General features: G+C 38.5%; 1 protein-coding gene across 1 annotated transcript in view; it reads right to left on the reverse strand.

Moving 5' to 3' along the window:
* Nucleotides 1-19,073, reverse strand: part of drd2a (dopamine receptor D2a) — a 44,788-nt gene extending 25,715 nt beyond the window's left edge. The window contains exon 1 of the mRNA XM_030744505.1: nucleotides 18,968-19,073. The gene's annotated coding sequence lies outside the window, so the exon portion shown is untranslated. The remainder of the gene's footprint in view (nucleotides 1-18,967) is intronic.
* Between the last annotated feature and the right edge of the window lie 228 nt (nucleotides 19,074-19,301).

A 19,301-nucleotide genomic window follows, 5' to 3' on the forward strand; every position in this document is an offset into this window, starting at 1 on the left:
GATCTACATCCCTACCCTCACCTCTGGTCATGAGCTTTGGGTAGTGACCGAAAGAATAAGATCACAAATACAAGCGGCAGAAGTGAGCTTTGGGTGTCAGGCCTCTGCCTTAGAGATAGGGTGCAGTCATTCAGGAGGGGCTCAAAGTAGAGCTGCTGCTTTTCCACATTGAAAGGAGCCAGTTGAAGTGGTTCAGGCATCTGACTAGGATGCCTCCTGGGTGCCTCTTGGGTGAGGTGTTCCGGTATGTCCTACAGGGAGGAGGCCCCAGGGCAGACCCAGGACACGATAGAGAGATAATTCCCAGGCTGGCCTGGGAATGGCTTGGGGTCCCTGTGGATGAGCTGGTTGAAGTGGCTGGGGAGAGGGAAGCCTGGGCTTCTCTGCTTAGGCTGCTGCCCCCGCGACCCAGCCCCGAATAAGCAGAAGAAAATGGATGGATGGAAAAAAAGAAAAAAAAGAGCATATTCTAATTGGCATTATACTATCATTTGATAAAATTACTTCTATCCTTGCTGGATGTCATTACTTGCAGTCTAATTTCTGCCAGACAAATGTGAATGTTTTTTAATAATTGCAGTGAGTTTCTCATCTTGGGCTCCCAGATCAGGTGCTCCTTTCCTCCACCTGTTTTCTTGCTTTTTGTGTGGTCTCAGGGCAAATGATATTCAGCAGTGCTATTTCAGCCTGAAATAATACTGCCGAAATAAACCATCATTAGTCCTGTAGGAAACACTTTGGAAAGGTATACCATTTCTTTCTTTCTCCTCAGACACTACACTTATCTTTTACAACATCCTCACCGCTTACTCCACTTCACCTGACGTAAACTGCTTCCTATAGAGAGATCTGGGGGCATGGCAGTATGTAGATAGGATTGCATGAGCCCATTGCTTTCAAATGATTCTGATACACTAACATATGCACTGTGGTAAGAACAAAATTGGCCAGAGGGCACGTTTTATAAATCTGATGGTGATTTTGCATGTGCTATTATTATTTTGTGTACAGAGTAAGAACATTTTTATCTACATATTAGTGAATGAGACAGTGTTACACATGATAACAAGGAACAGTTTGAGAGTGTTTCAAAGTTTGACAGAGATGCAAAAACACACTCTAATTTAATATTTTGCAGCATCAATGAAAATGTTTTAAAAAATTGTTGATTTTATTTTATATATAATTCATCCATGAATCATATCAATTCCTATCTAATTTTTAAATATATGCACCTAAAAAAGAATATTAGACATTTTTTATACATAAAGACATAGACATATACATATACTGCTAAATCAAGTAGCAGTATAATATTGCCTGTAATTCCATAATTGCCACACCTCATTAAGCTGTACATTGGAAATGCTTCTTTGATAATTGTGTTCCAAGAAATGTTAAAGTTTAACAAACACACAACCTTCCTGTTCCCAAGCACAGATATAAAGTTCTGTGTATCTGCATGTCATGCCTGTTTGCCCAAGATAAAAAAGAAGAAGAAGAAAGAAAGAAACAGCTGCAGAAGTAAACTGATAATCAGTTTTTGGCAGACGGGGATCACTTTTAGGTGTCTCATAAATGTGATAAGCTCTTATCGCAGATGCACCATAATTTATTTTGTTCTGGAATGAGAACTAGTCTCAATATCAGGCTCTTGCCACATTGCAGAGCTGCATTAATCTCAAGCAAAGAACACTTTAGGACCAGGATAAGTAAGGACTTTGAATTAATGAAAAGCCCAAACTACGCAAATGGCTCAGAAAGCAAAACTCTTGAACAGGATGGCCTATGCTATCTGGGGTGTGTGGGCATCAAATACTTTCTGGAAACAGCAGGGGATGCCTGAGCAATTAGTCTAGTGCCTAGTCTGGTCATTTTTTCGCTTGCAAATATTTGATGACTCTAAGGCAATAATGAAGGTTTTAACAGAAAATTTAAGCAGTGCAAAGCAAACTGACTGGAGCTTAGAGATTATATCTGAGGATGGATCATATAGATACATTTGAATACACTGCATTAAGAAGGTTAGACAAGTTTCCATACATAATACATTTACAGAGGTAGTGAAGTGCCACAGACTTTACAGATGTCAGACAAGAGCAAGTTATTTTTAACATGCACTGCTCAGTATTATTTATACAGCATTTTGGAGGAAAAGTAAATAAAAAACAATTGATTTTTGTCAGTCTGTTTTTGTCACTACTTTATTATTTGTTCATGTTAGTTGTTTGTCAGTAGTTGAGGAATACAAAATTAACTTAAATGATCAGTATGATTGCTATACTATTTTAAAATACACAAATAATACCGTCCGTCAGAGTTGCAATAAATGGGTTTAATCTCTGAGCACAAATTTATTTTCCATATCTGCAAAGATTTGACTGTGCTGCTGATCAATATTAGTTTTCTCTGCAATTATTTATATAGGTGCACTGTTTCCTGCTTTTGAAACCCACCTTTCAGTCTGTGCTTTCTGTTTCCCAACAAACAAATGCACATTGTGATTCTCAAAGAAAGAAGATGGCTCTAAAAACAAGCTGTTACTATGCGATTTTTGCAGTCCATTATGGTGTTAATTCCTTTGAGGCACACCACTAATTAGCTGTCCATTTCATTGCTATTGTTTTGGAGTTTTTTACTCTTAAATTTGTGTCTTTTGTTCTAGTCACATCTATCTGGGGCCACAGCATGCGGCGCCAGACACCTGTCAGTGTTGTTACAATCCCCTGCATTATTATCCTCTCAGCTCAGAAGCTGCTGCGTGTCTGTGGCATGTAAATGAGGGCAGCAGTCAGAAAGCTGCTGATAGGAAAACGCTCACACACAAGCTCAGATGCAAAAAAATGACCACGGTGTGCCTACGAGCTTTAGCTTTAAAGTGTGAGTTTACATTCACAGATAAAAACTGAAGTAACCCCTGGGTGTTGTGAATGTCCTATGAAACAAAGCAGGCAGCCGGAACAGTAAACAAAGTCTGAAAGCAAAGAGAGAGAAAAAAAAGAATCAAGTGGACCAACACAGATGAAATCATGTGAAAATTGTTGCACCAGTTTCCTCAGTTCTTATTATAAGATGTGTAATGTATGATGTAAGTGTGAATTTTGGCCATTTTGCATTTTGCCTGTTGGATATCAGTGCTGCCAGTAAACCAATGAATTGAAAAGTCAGCCAGGAAGTCTTAACAATTTAAAAACAATCTGACACTGAACAGTGCAGTTCACATTTCAGCTTAAGGCAAGCAGCGCTTGCCCAGTGAAATCCAAAAATAGACATCAATTAAAAGCAATTGTTTGAATGCTCAAACAACAAGTTGTGTTTTCTAGTTCTCTAGTTTCTAGCTATTTTATAGTTTTCTAGTGCTCCAAGAAAATCCGTCCGTGGATGGATGGATAAACACAATTTTTAACTGCACATCAAATCAAGAATGCTCTCCTTTGTGCAAGCATATATGTCCCTTTGTGTATGATTGTGTATGACAGCAACAGTTCGCTAACTGAGAGGGAGAGCGTAATTTCAGACATAAGCATCCACATCTGTAATATAGTCCTCCTCTGCTTTTTAATCCCAGTCAATTTCTTGCTCACACTCGTGCTTCATAATTACTGGTTCACTCACACCTGCTGACTACCATACATCTGCATCTGACGTGCACTGGTTTTCATTGGAGAACACCAAATGCTTATGGACTGCTGAGCAGACTGAACTGGCAGACTGTTGGGCTCCTCTGTGTTAAGGGTCATCACCACTGGTTCACGTTTAGAGGCAGCAGCTGCCATAGACTTACTGGCTTGCAGGAAATCTAATATTTCCAATGTGTCGTGCGATGCTCACTCACTACTGGAGGGCATTTTAACTGCTTGTGGAAGGAAACTGTAGGATGACATTTTGGTTTGGTCATTGCTTATAAACAGTGATATTTTTGAATTCGTTAGCTGACTAAATGCATCAAATGGATCTAGAGAGAATACAGTTGCTAGTCTTGTGCTTTAGTAGAGGAGGGCATTTCTAATACATTAATGCCCATTAATTTAGTACATTATATCTGGGTTACTTTTAAGTAAGAAACAATGCAAAATTGTACTTGCCACAAGTACAAAGCAAAAGCCATCTGTGCTTGATATTACCAAAAACTCCATGAGAAGACCTTAAGTTGAGATTGTTTTGTAAGGAGTGAAAGCACTTACATATAAAATAAATGTATTTACACCACGACTGTAGAGCCAGCGAGTGAACTTAATGAATTCATGGTCATTAGAAACACTGCTGGATTGAAAATTCCCCTTTTTCCCATCCCACACGCTGTGCAACAACTATCCAGAGAGACCAGCTGGGATTAAGTATTACAGACCAACTGAGAGCTGTTCATGCTATAAAGCGTCTTACACAGTCTTGGGCATATGGCGTGTTTACATTATTGAACAGTTGCATCACAAAGCAGCGGCTTAAGAGCATCCAGCTTTGTGTGTTGACATTTAGAGAAAAAAAGGCCAAATTTTGAAATTTCACAATCCCCCCCCCAACCCCACTCCTTCTTTTCTTCTCTCCCACAAGACAAGCCTGGGCATATCACTGTATGCACGTGCACTTGAAATAAGTCACTGCTCACTTTTGACTTCATACCACACTGTCCCAAATCTTCATAGTTCTCACCACCCTGTAACTGGCCAAAGTTACCCATCATTTGCTAACGTCTCTAAAATAGATCTGCAGCAGTCTCACTCCTGATCACACCACCTGAATTACAGTATGTTGAAAGGATATTATGGATTTCTTGTTCAGTGATGCCAACAACATGTTGCCTATTTCAGCTTTTATGTACCAGCATAAAAGCATTTGCATTTATTTAAGCTATCCTTGAATAGCTTGCCCTCACTTTCTTCCCGCAACCCCCCAGTGTCACATCTAACTGCATCCTCTTATACCCAGGTGACCCAGTGATCTATGGGAGCAGAAGGCATTATCTGACTACCCTGAATGTCCACAGTAGTACTGTGGCTTTCTTCTGCAGCCTGCCAAACCCGCACTGTTTAAAAAACAACAGATAAGCACAAGTGAGGATGTTTGTCTTTAGACAATAACTGTAGTTCAGGCTTTGGCTGGTTTCTTTTATCAGGCAAAATAAGGAATTTTAATTCAAGAAGAAAATGTCACTGTCTCATACAGACAGGCTATGATGCATGATATACACACTCCCCTATGAAAGCACTGGAACACTGAAGCCAGTCCATTTATTTTTGCTGTAGACTGAACACATTTTGGGTTGACATCAAAAAATTAATATGAGACAAAAGATCAACAACTCAGCTTTTTACTTTTTTTTGTATTTACCTCTGATCTGATACACAGTTCAGAAGATGGCATCTTTTGTCTGAACCCACCCATTTTTCTTGTCAGCAAAAGTATTGGAACATATGACTGACAGGTGTGTTTTGTTGCCCAGGTGTGTCCTGTTACATTGATTATTCAAACAGTAAATAGCGCTGAATGTCTACGCTCAGTTTCAGATTTGGGGTTTGCCTGTGCAGACTGTGCATTTATAGTTAAAGGAAGTAACCAACATGAAAACCCATGAAAACTATGGGTGAAAAACAAGCAATTGTGAAGCTGAGAGAAAAAAAACAAACATACGTGCTCATCTGTGAAACACAGTGGATGTAATGTCAGGAGGACTTGGACTTGCATGTTTCATTCATTGCATGGCTTCTTCTGTGACAGGCTCGTTTATCTTCATTGATGATGTCACACATGATGGCAGCAGTACAATGGACTCAGAAGTCTACAGAAATATTTTGTCTGTCAATTTAAAGAAAGACACAACCAAACTGACTGGGAGATCCTTCATCATGTAGCAAGATAATGACCCACAACACACTGCACCAAGACTACAAAGGAGTTCATCAGGGGCAGGAAGTGGAAGGTTTTAGACTGGACTATTCAGTCTCCAGACTTAAAACCTATAAAGCATGCATTTTACTGACAACAACAACTGAAAGAGGCTGCAGTGAAAGCTTGGAAAAGCATCACAACAGAAGAATGCAAAGTTTAGAGATGTCAGGGGTCACGGGTTTGATGCATTTACTGCAAGGAAAGGATTTGTAAAAAAAATATTAAGTCTTATTCACTTTGATCTATTTTAAGTTTATCTTTTTGCAATACCACTGCTCACAAGAAAAATCGGTGGGTTCAGCCAACGGGTGCTATCTTCTGAACTGTGTATCAGATCCAGATGTAAATACCTGGAAATAAAAGATGAGATATTGATCTTTTGTCTCATATTGATTTTTTGATGTCAAACCCAAATGTGTTCAGTCTGCAACAAAAATAAAGGGATTGGCCTCATTGTTCCAATGCTTTTAGAAGGGAGTGTAACAGATTGAAAGTACTCGTGAACATGGACAGAAATATATTGTAGTCATTTGCTGCAGTCCTCAAGCTTCTATGTTATTGCATCACATGTCAGCCAGCAAATTATGTTGTAATTACTTTGTAATAATGAAGCATTTCCAAAACAGTTACAAGATATAATAATTTAATTACAGGTATCAAAACAGGCATGACTTTACCCTGTAATTATCAATCTCCTTTATAATCTGACAATAGTTTAAGCTTAATGACTTTATAGTCTTCTCATAAACACGCACCTGCATCTCTAATTAGGAAAAACATACAACTCTATTATTGAGTATAATTTTGTTATAGCAGCCACAGTGCAGTAATGTTGCGATGGGCTCTTAATTCACAGAAACACTTTTATAATTGCTGTCAAATCTGTACGATTTGAAATGGTTTTTGAACTGGCTTTAGGCTAAAAAACACCAACAGTCAAGCTGGTTCCATGTTGTTATTAGGTACTGATCTCATTTGGTCGTGTATCAGTGGAGCCAATTCAATTTAATGAACCATGCAGCTGCCCTGTTAATCTTAAAGTAAGCCCCATTTAATCAACAGTTATATTGCTGCTATTTAAGGGTATTGAAACTTGAATAGTAAACTCACATTTACCACAACACCTTCATTACGCTTCCCAAGATGCACCTTGTCAGTGTTGTTTTGCTTGTTTCATAAAAATTGTTTCATAAATCTAATTTGTGTGTGTTAGATAAGGGTCATTTTCTTTTCTAAATTGATGATGCCAAATAGTTTTTTGTCCCTTTTTTTTTTGTTGTTGTTTTTTTAATGTAACAAACATACATTGTTCTATGTGCACACAGGGATGTTGTTTTGCTATCCTTCTCCACTCCATCTATTATCAAATCTTTGTCTAATTTTTAGCAACAGCCTATACAAGCAGAAAACAAAAGCTCAAACTGATACTAGTCTGTCAATACCAACCAAGTGTTTGATTTTACCCTGTGATAACCTTCATCCTAATTAGTTTTCTATCTGACACAGTCCTCTTAGTTGTCGGGTCAAAATGACCAAAGCTGGCAACATCAATGAATATCTTGTGAATTCTCTGTCTTGTAAAATAGCTCCCTTTTTGCTGCTGTATGAGTGAAAAAGCAACTCATTCCAAGTGTGAATCCACTTTCTATGGACCGGCTGTGTAGGTGGAAGCTGCTATGACTTTTACTGTGCCTAAAATAAACCTGCTCATTCCGGGTAGCAATTAGTGTGTCATTATCTTGTCGTTGCAATTATGCCGCCTTTCTTTCGTCTCTTGCAATTATAAAAGTTTTTCTTGCAGCATCCATATGGGGTGCATTTGCTTTGATCAGGCAAACCTCTGACATAAAAGCAGTAAATATTTTACATGAAAAAGTAAAGGTGGAGCCTGCTTACTAAAAAATAATTGGTAAGCTGCATTTTCTTTTTAAATGAAACTGGACAAAGGTACACTTGTTTTAGTAAGGTAATCAAATTTCATAAAGAAGAGGTGTTCCAGCAATTTGAAAGCTGTATTTATGCTCACATATGTATCATAATAAATCAAATCCATCTTTTTCATATAGTATCCACCAGCTTAGCATATCTCTGTTTAAACAGAAAGAAAGGAAGAAAGATATACAGCAGTTTGCTTTAGGATGCTGAAGTGCCAATTTACACAAGAGACCACCCAACCATTTATTTGGTTGAGATATACTGTAGTATACAATAACCTGTATCAAAGGGAAATCAAAGTACAAATTTTAGCACTAACAAAGGAGTTTTCACTGTGAATATGCTGTCTGAATGAGGTGAAAACAAATGATACACTGAAGATTCAGGAAGCGTCAGGACACGTCACGCTGAAACAGAGCGAGAGAGATACATAAAGGGCTAAATAAAAGGCACTGATGAGTCAACTATGAAGGAAAAAACCCAGAGGCTACAAAATTATACCTATGCAGCAATGTTATTGATATAGTAAGGCATAAGGGTTACTGTTGTGAAGATTTGAACCATTCTCTACTTAAACCATAAGGGTAAAAATGGAAGGACATCCACCCACTGCCAAAAATAGAGATTGGTAACAATCCTCCATTGACCTCATTAAGTTGTAGGGAAGTTCCAGCCTAACAACTGGTGTCGTCCCTTGTGAGGTTTACGCATCCCTTGTTAGTTTTCCATTTCCATTACAAACAGAAAGACTGAGGCAGGAACAGATGCAAGTGCATGCACAAATAATGGCCGACACGCTAAGCACAGGTATCTTAGTGTATATACAAAACCTCCTTGAAAATACCAACCACTGCCATCAAAGAAAGTAAAAAAAAAATATTTTACTGTGTCACTACTTTGCATGCAAATACTTGGGATTGTGAAAACATGCTTCATAATATTGCTTAATGAAAAGAAAAGAAAATTTAACTTAGTGTTGTTAAATTGAGCTTCTGAGCAGCTACTTCTCACATTTCTACAGTGGGGCATGAGGTGCAACAAGTGTAAGGCTGCCAAAAGTCAGGTGGCCAGATGAAGTAGCTGTAAAAACAGAAACCTTGTGGTCTTGTGGTGGTTTCACTTTACTTATTTAATCTCAAGCTGTTCTGTGATCACTGAGATGTGAAAGAAAGAATGACCCATCTGCAGTATCAAAAGCAAAAATATTCAAGTTATTTTTTTTAATGTATAAATTAATAAGATGCCCCCCCATGCGCTGAGCTAGTAAATGTATCTCAGGCTCTTGGGATACGTCACTGACAGAAAGATGAGGTGGCTGACATCAAGCAACCCTACCAGTCTGAAGTAAAATAGACTGTATCAGGTTACGGAAGCTAAAGCCCAGGCCTTAAGCACCAGATCCACAGAGGCAGGGGTGTACTGCAGCATACAAAACCTAGTGGTACAAGTCCAGCACAAAGTAGCATTGTGTAAGATGCAAACATGGGAAAGGTTATACTGATAAGCACAAATGATTAGCCACGATAGTGTACAGGATCATGTGACTATGTGTCAGAAATTGTCAAGTTCTGAGGGGATCACAAGAAAATGTGGCTGAGAACAGCACAGTTATAATTTTGTGGGATTCAAGTTCCAGACTCACAGGCAGCTGTTGGCCAAACAACTAAACCAAAAGGCAGAATAGGTCAGCCCACTGCAACATTACCATACCATACCATACCACTTTATTTATAAAGCACTTTTAAAAACAACAGGGCTGACCAAAGTGCTGTACAATAACATCACACATAAAAAACCAAAAACAGGTCTGAAGGCAATGAGATACAGATATAAAAAAATGTGAAAGAGATTAAATTAATTAATTAGGAACTATAACAGTGTCTTAAGATTTAAGTCAGAGTCTCACACTGGGTCAAAGGCCAAGGAATAAAAATGTGTTTTTAAAAACAGAAAGTGAAGGAGTTTGTCTGACATACAGCGGTAAATTATTCCATAATTTTGGAGCCGCAACTGCAAAAGCTCGATCACCTCTGAGTTTTCGTTGCGACTTTGGAACAAGTAAAATCATCTGGTCTGCTGACCCAAGGGAACGAGATGGAACATATGGGTGCAGCAGTTCAGATAGATAAAATGGGGCACAACCATTAAGAGACTTAAAAACAAATAAAAGAATTTTAAAATGGATTCGTAACATCAGAGAGAAGTTTCATGGTTTGATAAAAGGTGTTGAAGTTGAAGTCCAGAATGGTCCCACTGGTAACAGGAGTCAATAGGAAGTAATGGGAGAAAGGCTCAAGCAGATAACAACATATGATCTTCCTTCGTAAGCCGCATTTGAAGGCTAATATGTCACAGCAAGGCAACAACGTCTCTCAAAATTCAAAGGCTCCTCCAAATGCAACTGATAAATGCATCCTTCTTTTGCTTCTTTTTGAAGGACAAGTCGGGGGTATCCTTCATAGTCTATCTTATCCCAAGATTCATTGCCAGCCGAAGCCGACTGTTCTTTTAAAAATGGCAGTACCGGCAGATGAAGCCGGAAATTTTCAAACAAAAGCAGCAATAGTGGAAGAGAGTGGCCAAAACTGTGAGTACATTTTGAAATATTACTGTTTCTGTGACACAAAATAGATGCTTACAATGTTTTTAGGTGAAAATGTAAATGTATAAACTTTGTTTAATTACAAAAGTGCTCCAATGTTTTCAGAGATGTCTGTCCCTTCTAGTCTAACAACCAGCTGTCAGCTGAGACTCAGATATAATTCACTCAGATGTTAACTAATGGTTGATCTTTTTTTTTTTCAGTGCTTCATTTGTTCCTGATCAAATTGGTTTGGCTGAGATTAAAGTTAAACTTCATAACTGGATAGTTTTATTTAACTTTAATGTCTTACTGGAGAGCTGTCAGTATATTTGTAAATTAATCATTCACTCATTTTTTATTCTTGATGTAGAAATGTCTCATAATTGTTTAAACAGCTTATTTTGAATTACTCTTTTAGAATAAAAATAAAATCATTCAAACATCTGACCAGTTTGTTTTTGTTCAATGAGCAGCATGAGCTGTGTATACAGTACATGTGTAATGTTTTTATTTAGGGAGATGAAGTTTGTGCTTCAGCCATGTAGTAATTATTGCTTAACTGCATGAAGCTTGTTAGACACAGTGAAATCGACCATATAAATTTATGGATGTTACGAGACAACTAATGATGACCATGAATAAGACTAATGGTGGGGATATGTTCATTAGATCTAAACACAAGATTGCTAGGCAAAACGAGTGGTGCTGAGGTAAGAGTGGGAATAGCTGGTGATGCAGATATGAATGCTGGTACTTCCAATTTAACAGTTACAAGGGGCCTTCGCAGTCTTTGCAGCAGCCCCTGAATTTGGACAAACCCTATATTGTCAAAAGTATTTGCTCGTCTGCCTTCACATGCAGATGAACTTGAGTGACATCTCATTCTTAATCTATAGGGTTTAATATGATCTTGGCCCATCCTGTGCTGTAATAGCTTCAACTCTTCTGGGAAGGCTTTCCCACAAGGTTTAGGAGGGTGTATATGGGATTTTTTTTTTACCAGCACACTTCTGAGGTCAGACACTGATTTTGGATGAGAAGGCCTGGCTTTCAGTCTCTGCTTGAGTACATCCCAAAGGTGTTGTATTGGATTGAGTTCAGACTCTGTGCGAGCCAGTCAAATTCTTCTACACCAAACTCGCTCATCCATGTTTTTATGGACCTTGCTTTGCGCACTGGTGTGCAGTCATGTTGGAACAGGAAGGGGCCATTCCCGAACTGTTCCCAAAAAAGTTGGGAGCATGATATTGACCAAAATGCCTTGGTATGCTGAAGCATTAAGAGTTCCTTTCACTGGAACTAAGGGGCTGAGCCCAACTCCTGAAAAACTGCCCAACACCATAATCACCCCTGCACCAAACTTTACATTTGGCACAATGTAGTCAGAAAAGTACCATTCTCCTGCCAACCACCAGAGCTAGACTCATCTATCTGACAGCGTGCTTTACACCACTGCATCTGACCCGTTGGACTGAGCTTGGTGATGCAATGCTTGGATGCAGCTGCACAGCCAGAAACCCATTCCATGAAGCTCTCTACACACTCTCTTGAGCTAATCTGAAGGCCACATGAAGTTTGGAGATCTGTAGCAATTGACTCTGCAGAAAGTTGCCAACTCTGCACACTATACTATACTTCGTGGCTGAGTTTTGTTGTCATTAAGGACTGGATGACCTCTAATTTCCTGCTTCTAAATTCAGATAAAACTGAAATTCTTGTTCTCGGCCCCACAAATCTTAGAAACATGGTGTCTAACCAGATACTTACTCTGGATGGCATTACTTTGGCCTCCAGTAACACTGTGAGAAATCTTGGAGTCATTTTTGACTAGGATATGTCCTTCAATGCACATATTAAACAAATATGTAGGACCGCTTTTTTTGCATTTGCGCAATATTTCTAAAATTTGAAACATCCTTTCTCAGAGTGATGCTGAAAAGCTAATTCATGCATTTATTACTTCTAGGATGGACAATTGTAATTCATTATTATCAGGATGTCCTAAAAGCTCCCTGAAAAGCCTTCAGCTGATCCAAAATGCTGCAGCTAGAGTACTGACAGCGACTAGAAAGAGAGAGCAGATTTCTCCCATATTGGCTTCTCTTCATTGGCTCCCTGTTAAATCTAGAATAGAATTTAAAATTCTTCTCCTCACATACAAGGTCTTGAATAATCAGGCACCATCTTATCTCAAAGACCTCATAGTACCATATCACCCCAACAGAGCACTTCGCTCTCAGACTGCTGGCTTACTTGTGGTTCCTAGGATACTTAAGAGTAGAATGGGAGGCAGAGCCTTCAGCTTTCAGGCGCCTCTTCTGTGGAACCAGCTTCCAGCTTGGATTCGGGAGACAGACACCCTCTCTACTTTTAAGATTAGGCTTAAAACTTTCCTTTATGATAAAGCTTATAGTTAGGGCTGGATCAGGTGACCCTGAACCATCCCTTAGTTATGCTGCTATAGGCCTAGTCTGCTGGGGGGTTCACATAATGCACTGTTTCTTCTCATTCACCTTATTTACTTTGTTTATACTCCACTCTGCATTTAATCATTAATTGATATTAATCTCTGGCTCTCTTCCACAGCATGTCTTTCTCTCCCCTCAGCCCAACCGGTCGCGGCAGATGACTGCCCCTCCCTGAGCCTGGTTCTGCTGGAGGTTTCTTCCTGTTAAAAGGGAGTTTTTCCTTTCCACTGTCGCCAAGTGCTTGCTCATAGGGGGTCGTTTTGACTGTTGGGTTTTCTCTGTATTATTGTAGGGTATTTACCCACAATACAAAGCACCTTGAGGTGACAGTTTGTTGTGATTTGGCACTATATAAATAAAATTGAATTGAATTGAATTGAATTCCCAATCCCTTCTGCTTTGTTGTAATACCACTGACATTTGACTCTGGAAAATTTAGTAGTGAGGAAATTTCATGACTAGACTTGTTGCACAGGTGGCATCTCGTCATGGTACCACGCTGGAATTTCCTGAACTCCTAAGAGCGACCCATTCTTTCACAAATATTTGTAGAAGCAGCCTGGATGCCTAGTTGCTTGGTTTTTTATACATCCGTGGCCATGGAAGTGATTGAAACACCTGAATTGATTTGGATGGGTGAGTGACTACTTTTGGCAATATAGTGTATTTTGTCATGTAAATAAATGGGGGCTTGCCAATACAATAATTGCAAATACTGTATCAGGCATATATCTCTGAGTTTAGAACAAATCTGATTCACTAACCTGCACACAGTGGTAAGAGCAAAATTTCCTGGTGCATAGGTGTCATGAATTGGGGGTTATTTTGAGTGCAAACTTGTTCTTTATGCAAACTGATAACATTTCTCTGAAAACGATGCTCAATATCCCCATATTGTTAGCAAACATTTTTTTCATTGTTTACACAGAGCAACAAAAATAAGAGTGGCCCAGTAATCCATTTATTTTTAATCCGTGCTCTAACTTAAATCTTTTTTGAAGAAAATCTCAAAATGCTCAGCACTTGATCATGTTCTTTACCAGCCACCAGTTACCTTTGTTTCACTGCTGTTACACGCTGGGCACAAAGCTAATCTGAGCTCGTCTGTTTTAAATAGCTGTCTATTGTTTTGTGCATCGAGCTGAGAAAAACTGTGGCAAGCAACCAAACAGCGCATACCAAAAAAACCAAGACAATGAGTTCAAAGCAGCAGCAAGAATAATGAAATCAAAGCGTTGGTTTCAGTAAGATTGTTAGTGCAAGCAACCATTTACATAACCAGGACTGATCAATTTTCTAAGTATTATAAACCCAGTAAATCACTTCTTCAGTTTATTGTATACTGTGCTCTTGACTGTGGTTGCCATGTTTAATTAAAGAAAAGCACTTTTAATTTTGAGATTTCTGATGAAAGAGTATTTAACTAGGCAACGATTTCACAAGACTACAGTAAAATCATTCAGGATAAATGCTTGTTTTGCTCTCCAAACAAATGACTCTCAAGCTGTTGAGGAAAATGTCAAAGGGACAACCATGAAAGGGCCTTTAATATAGTACAAACCCAGCTTTCATTTGGCATTTGACAGAGATTAAAAAATAGTTCAAAGAGATGCATGAGTCATGTCATCCATCAAAACGGACACATCACCTTACTTCATCTTACTTTCACCTTTTAATTTTGGCCCTTGTTAATGTTGACATTCACAACCAAGAAGACTTTTTTTCCCCTTTCCACACCACCTAGAGAGTCTCTGTGTGTCAAGCACCATCTGCGGGAGTTGTAATGATTTTGAACAAGTGCTGCTAATTCAAAGTCTACAGTGAGAAACCCTTGAGTGAACCACATATTTCTGTTCAAACAGGTATTCAGGCCAAACCCTCTTCATAACAAGATAATTGGGAACTAAGTTTATTTCTCCTGAGAAATAATTGTATTTCTTTCTATTTTGCTATTAATCCTCATTTCTTTTACTGTCTTCTAATGGTCACCCTGTCACTACCAGCACAATGTCTTTCATCTGTCTCCCCCAATTTTTCATTGGCAAAAATTCTCTTGCAGATCTGGACAAGGTCTGTGAGTCTCTTGTATTTTATAAAGCTCCAAAGAAGCTACAGCCAATTAGGATACTTCTTGTCTGGTGATATTCATTTTCCATGTCTGTAATGTACATGTTCCTTCACAAACATATGCTGTACCTACAATCACCTGTCTCTTCTTTATACCTGTTCATCTTCTTGTTAATGCAAATAGCTGATCAGCCAATCACGTGACTGCAACTCAGTGCATTTAGGCACGTAGACATGGTCAAGACAACCTGCTGAAGTTTAAACTGACCATCAGAATGGAGAAGAAAGGTGATTTAAATTACTTTGAATGCGACGTGGTTGTTGGTACCAGATGCGCTGGTCTGAGTATTTCAGAAACTGCTGATCTACTGGGATTTTCCCACACAACCATCTCTAGGGTTTATAGAGAATGGTCATTAAAAAGAGAAACTAGTTCTCTGGGTGAAAATGCCTTGTTGATGCCAGAGGTTAGAGCACAACAGTCAGATTGCTTCAAGCTAATAGGAAGGCAAGAGTAAGCTATCAGCCGATATTGGGGAGCAGAGCCTGATCAATTTATCAATACTGCCGATAGATTTGTACTCCCAATATCACCCGATTGGGATGTGGTCAAACGGGAAATTCACATGACACAGTTGTTCAGTAAGTGTGTGATGCTATCATGCCAATACGGCCCACAATCTCTGAGGAATGTTCAGTACCTTGTTGAATCTATGCCATGAAGAATTAAGGCAGAAAGGTGTAACTAAGCATACGTTGCCAGTGAGTGTATGCAAGCAGATAGAAATCAGGGTGGTGCCTAATTTCCTCTGACAGTGTAGTCTAATTATAGGTAAAGCAGAATCACACCTCAAGGGAAAATATAATAAGTTTTGACTGCCTGTTGCTCACGCTTAAAAATATAAAGACCAATAGGCTGTTTTTATTTTTTTTATTTTTATTTTTTTACTAGAAATATGTAAATCGATCCAGCGGAGCAGTAAGTCTGTGTAAGTTACTTTTGTCTATTTTTAATGGCAAGGGAGTCAATTTCGCAGCTTTATGCTTGTGTTTGTGTATGTCTTCTAAATATAAAGTTGCATTTGTCGAGGTGTTGGTGATATTCAAATGTTCAAACTGCATAACTGCAAAAATACATAAAAAAAAATACTACTGTGTGTACCCCTCTCCATGTGACCACATTAGGCTCTTAAAAATAAATTATTTGTGATTGCAAAGTGTTAAATGAGTAATAAAAAAAATTCAATACCCAGTTAAACACAACAAACAGAGCCTAGTGATTGTAAATACTGTTTAAACATTTAGATCAATACGCAATATGGACACACCATTAATGTATAAATAGACCAGCCAGCTAGCTCAACGATCTCAGCATATAACTAGAACCTGGAGTATAACCAGATCATAATAGATCTCCTATTGGTTTTTGGACCTAATTGGCTCATTCATCCTGTCAGTAATTGTGTGGTTCCCCTTGAGTGTTGATGTGTTTGATGTGCTGGGAAATGGGTTTCAAAAGAGAGAGAATGTAAATGAGCTGGATACAGTCTCAGAGATCCAATACAATTAAATGATTTACTTGTCAAAAAACACAACAGGGATGTTTGTGGCACATGACTACAATATGAAATCTGTAAGACATACCCTGTAGCTGAGTTAGAGCTGGTGGATGTCTATCCCCTTGTGATATTACTGGGATACACATCCACTTTTAAAAGGAGTAAGTGTTTACACTTTAAGCAATTTGAAGGCCATTTCAGGCATGGATCTAGTAAGCTTTATGTCCCACTGAAAACTAAACTATTTATATTTCATCTTAGCTTGCTTAGATGTCAGACAGCACCACATGCAAAGGTCAAGTATGCTGGGTTTTTTTTGTTTTGTTTGTTTTTTAATCCCAACTGGGCATCGTCAACTACTTCATGACATTCTGGGTCTGAACTGCTTCTTTCATACACAATGATGAAAAGTGTTTATGGATCTTGACATTTATGTGGTTTAATTTCTCTAGAAGTAGAACACAAATGTAGGTATTGCAGTATGAAAGCTGCATAAAGGCATGCAGTACTTGATTAGCAAATAATACTTTTCAAAGTGTAATCCTCTCTGAAGTGGCAGTGTAATAGTACTACTTTAAAAATCAAGTACCAAGTACATGTAATACTACACACCCTGAAATGAAACATTGCCCCTCCAGTGCTACAGGTGAAGCTATGAACGGAATTTAAATAAATATAAATATGCACAGAAAATGGAATGAAACTTCAGTTCCTTATGCTTTCTACTTTTGCAAAACATAACAGTTACACCACCCCAGTCTAATGAATGTAAGATTTCTCCTGTGAATGACTTTCATATCTCTTCGATTAACAAATTAGATTGTGATTTCCCTGTAACCAAACAACTTTTGTTTGGGTTTGTAATTGGATTTATCAAGCACAAGCTGTGACACAGTGTTGTTTTTGTTGACTGCATGTCATTTATCTTTAGAGCAATGCGTTGAGTCTGAATGTTTGTATTGACTGACCAGCTGCGTCAAGTGATTTCCCTTTAAATCTTCATGCGCTTAATCCATTCCAAGTCTGTGCACCATCTTATCATAAATGTTGCCATGAAAGCAAATCTCTCACAATGTAAAGCAATCACAGATCAGCTTTTTTTTTTTTTTTTTTTCATTTTGTGGAATCTGAGCCCTTGTCAGAGTCTTTTTTTTTCACCCCTATCAATTCAAGTAATCCATGTAGGGATTAATATTTGTTTGTATTTGTTTATATGGACATTTGACTGGAAGAATCAGGCAGATTTGATTGCCAAACAGCTGGGCTTGACAAGACTGCATCAGGCAGCTCTGGTCAGACTATTTTCCACACAAGAGGGTTCAACAGATCAGACACAGGAACATATAGAACTCAAAATGTGTCAAGGGAATTCAATAACCAGGCTCAGCTGATATCCATTTAAGATAAAATGGTTTCAGTAAGGATTACTGGTTTGCTTCTTCTATTTTAAAGAAGATTGAAATTGTTAATTCTAGCCAAGTGGAGTTGACATCACCAATTTTCCTTGACAAATAAAGCCTGGCAGTGTCCCTTTTGATGAAGGCACCAATTTGCCAGCCAGGTGATATAACCACCTGACCTATCCCGATATCCATACCTGCTGGCTTACAGAGCAGCTGCTGACCAAATGTCAAAGCAGTTTTTTTTTTGCTGTTTTGGTGGCTTGTTATAATTTTCCAGAAGCCAGTCACTCTTTCTTTCTTTCTTTCTTTCTATTTTGTTAGTTTTGACTCCTTAAAAAGTGCTTATAGTCCTGTATCAAAATCATCATCATCATCATCATCATCATCATTCAGTCATACGTTTTATTTAGGAAATGACTTAAAACACACACACACAAATAAAGCATAAAAGGATAGCATAAACTCTACCAAAGGCGCTCTCAAGGCAGATAGACTTATCAGGGGAGGTTTAGATAAACAGTTCCGTTTTCCACTTGAATTATTCCTCCCTGTTGTTAGTAACTTGTTAAAGCTGCTTAGCGATGCTGATACAGGACAGACTGTGCCGCCTGTACAGCAGTCACCGCGCAGCACAAAGCATGTGTCGAGAACCCGCTGCCTCTGAAAACACCAGCACTAATTACAAATTAGGAAGCACGGACAAATCTGAAATCAGCCGGTTGGGAAGGGCGGCATGATACAGGATCATCGCTCAGGCTCTCAAGTCTGAAACTAGGCTATAACTCACTTATAGCACTTTTTTCCCTGGGGTGAATAAAGACTGTTTTGTATTAACGCCCATCCATGATCGATAAGTTAAACAGAAGACCTGTCACACCAATCAATCCCTCCTACAATGCATAACCGTGTATGGTACCTGTAATGTTATCAAATGTTATCTATATATCTTTGACTAATATTTTGTACTAGACCGTAAGCTGTAGCCTATATTATTTTGCTTTTGTCAAGTTTAATACATCACACAGGAAAAAAAAAAAGAAAAAGAAAAAGAAAGAACTGTCTTACCTTCACGCCATAAGTTTCTGAATCTTAGTTTTCACAGGAACCAGCTGTTAAATCCAAGATCATCCACGGTTAGCTCCCACTGTATCCTTTATTTGCTCTACTCATTGCTTACTCTTTAAAAAAATTAACCGTCTCTGCGCGTCGTCTCTGGTGCGAGGCATCAGCTCAAGCTGGTAGGTAAAAATAAATAAACAAATAAAATACACTACTGGGAGCCAAAATACATAGCCTAACAGTGAATAAATAGATTGAAACAGCACCTAAAATGAACTGCTGTTTTCCGGTCTCTTAACTAAAGCCGCGAGGTTTGATTTGATCAGTTTTGATCTTGAGA

This window comes from Archocentrus centrarchus, chromosome 13, assembly GCF_007364275.1.
Source record: "Archocentrus centrarchus isolate MPI-CPG fArcCen1 chromosome 13, fArcCen1, whole genome shotgun sequence".
Taxonomy (NCBI): Eukaryota; Metazoa; Chordata; class Actinopteri; order Cichliformes; family Cichlidae; genus Archocentrus; species Archocentrus centrarchus.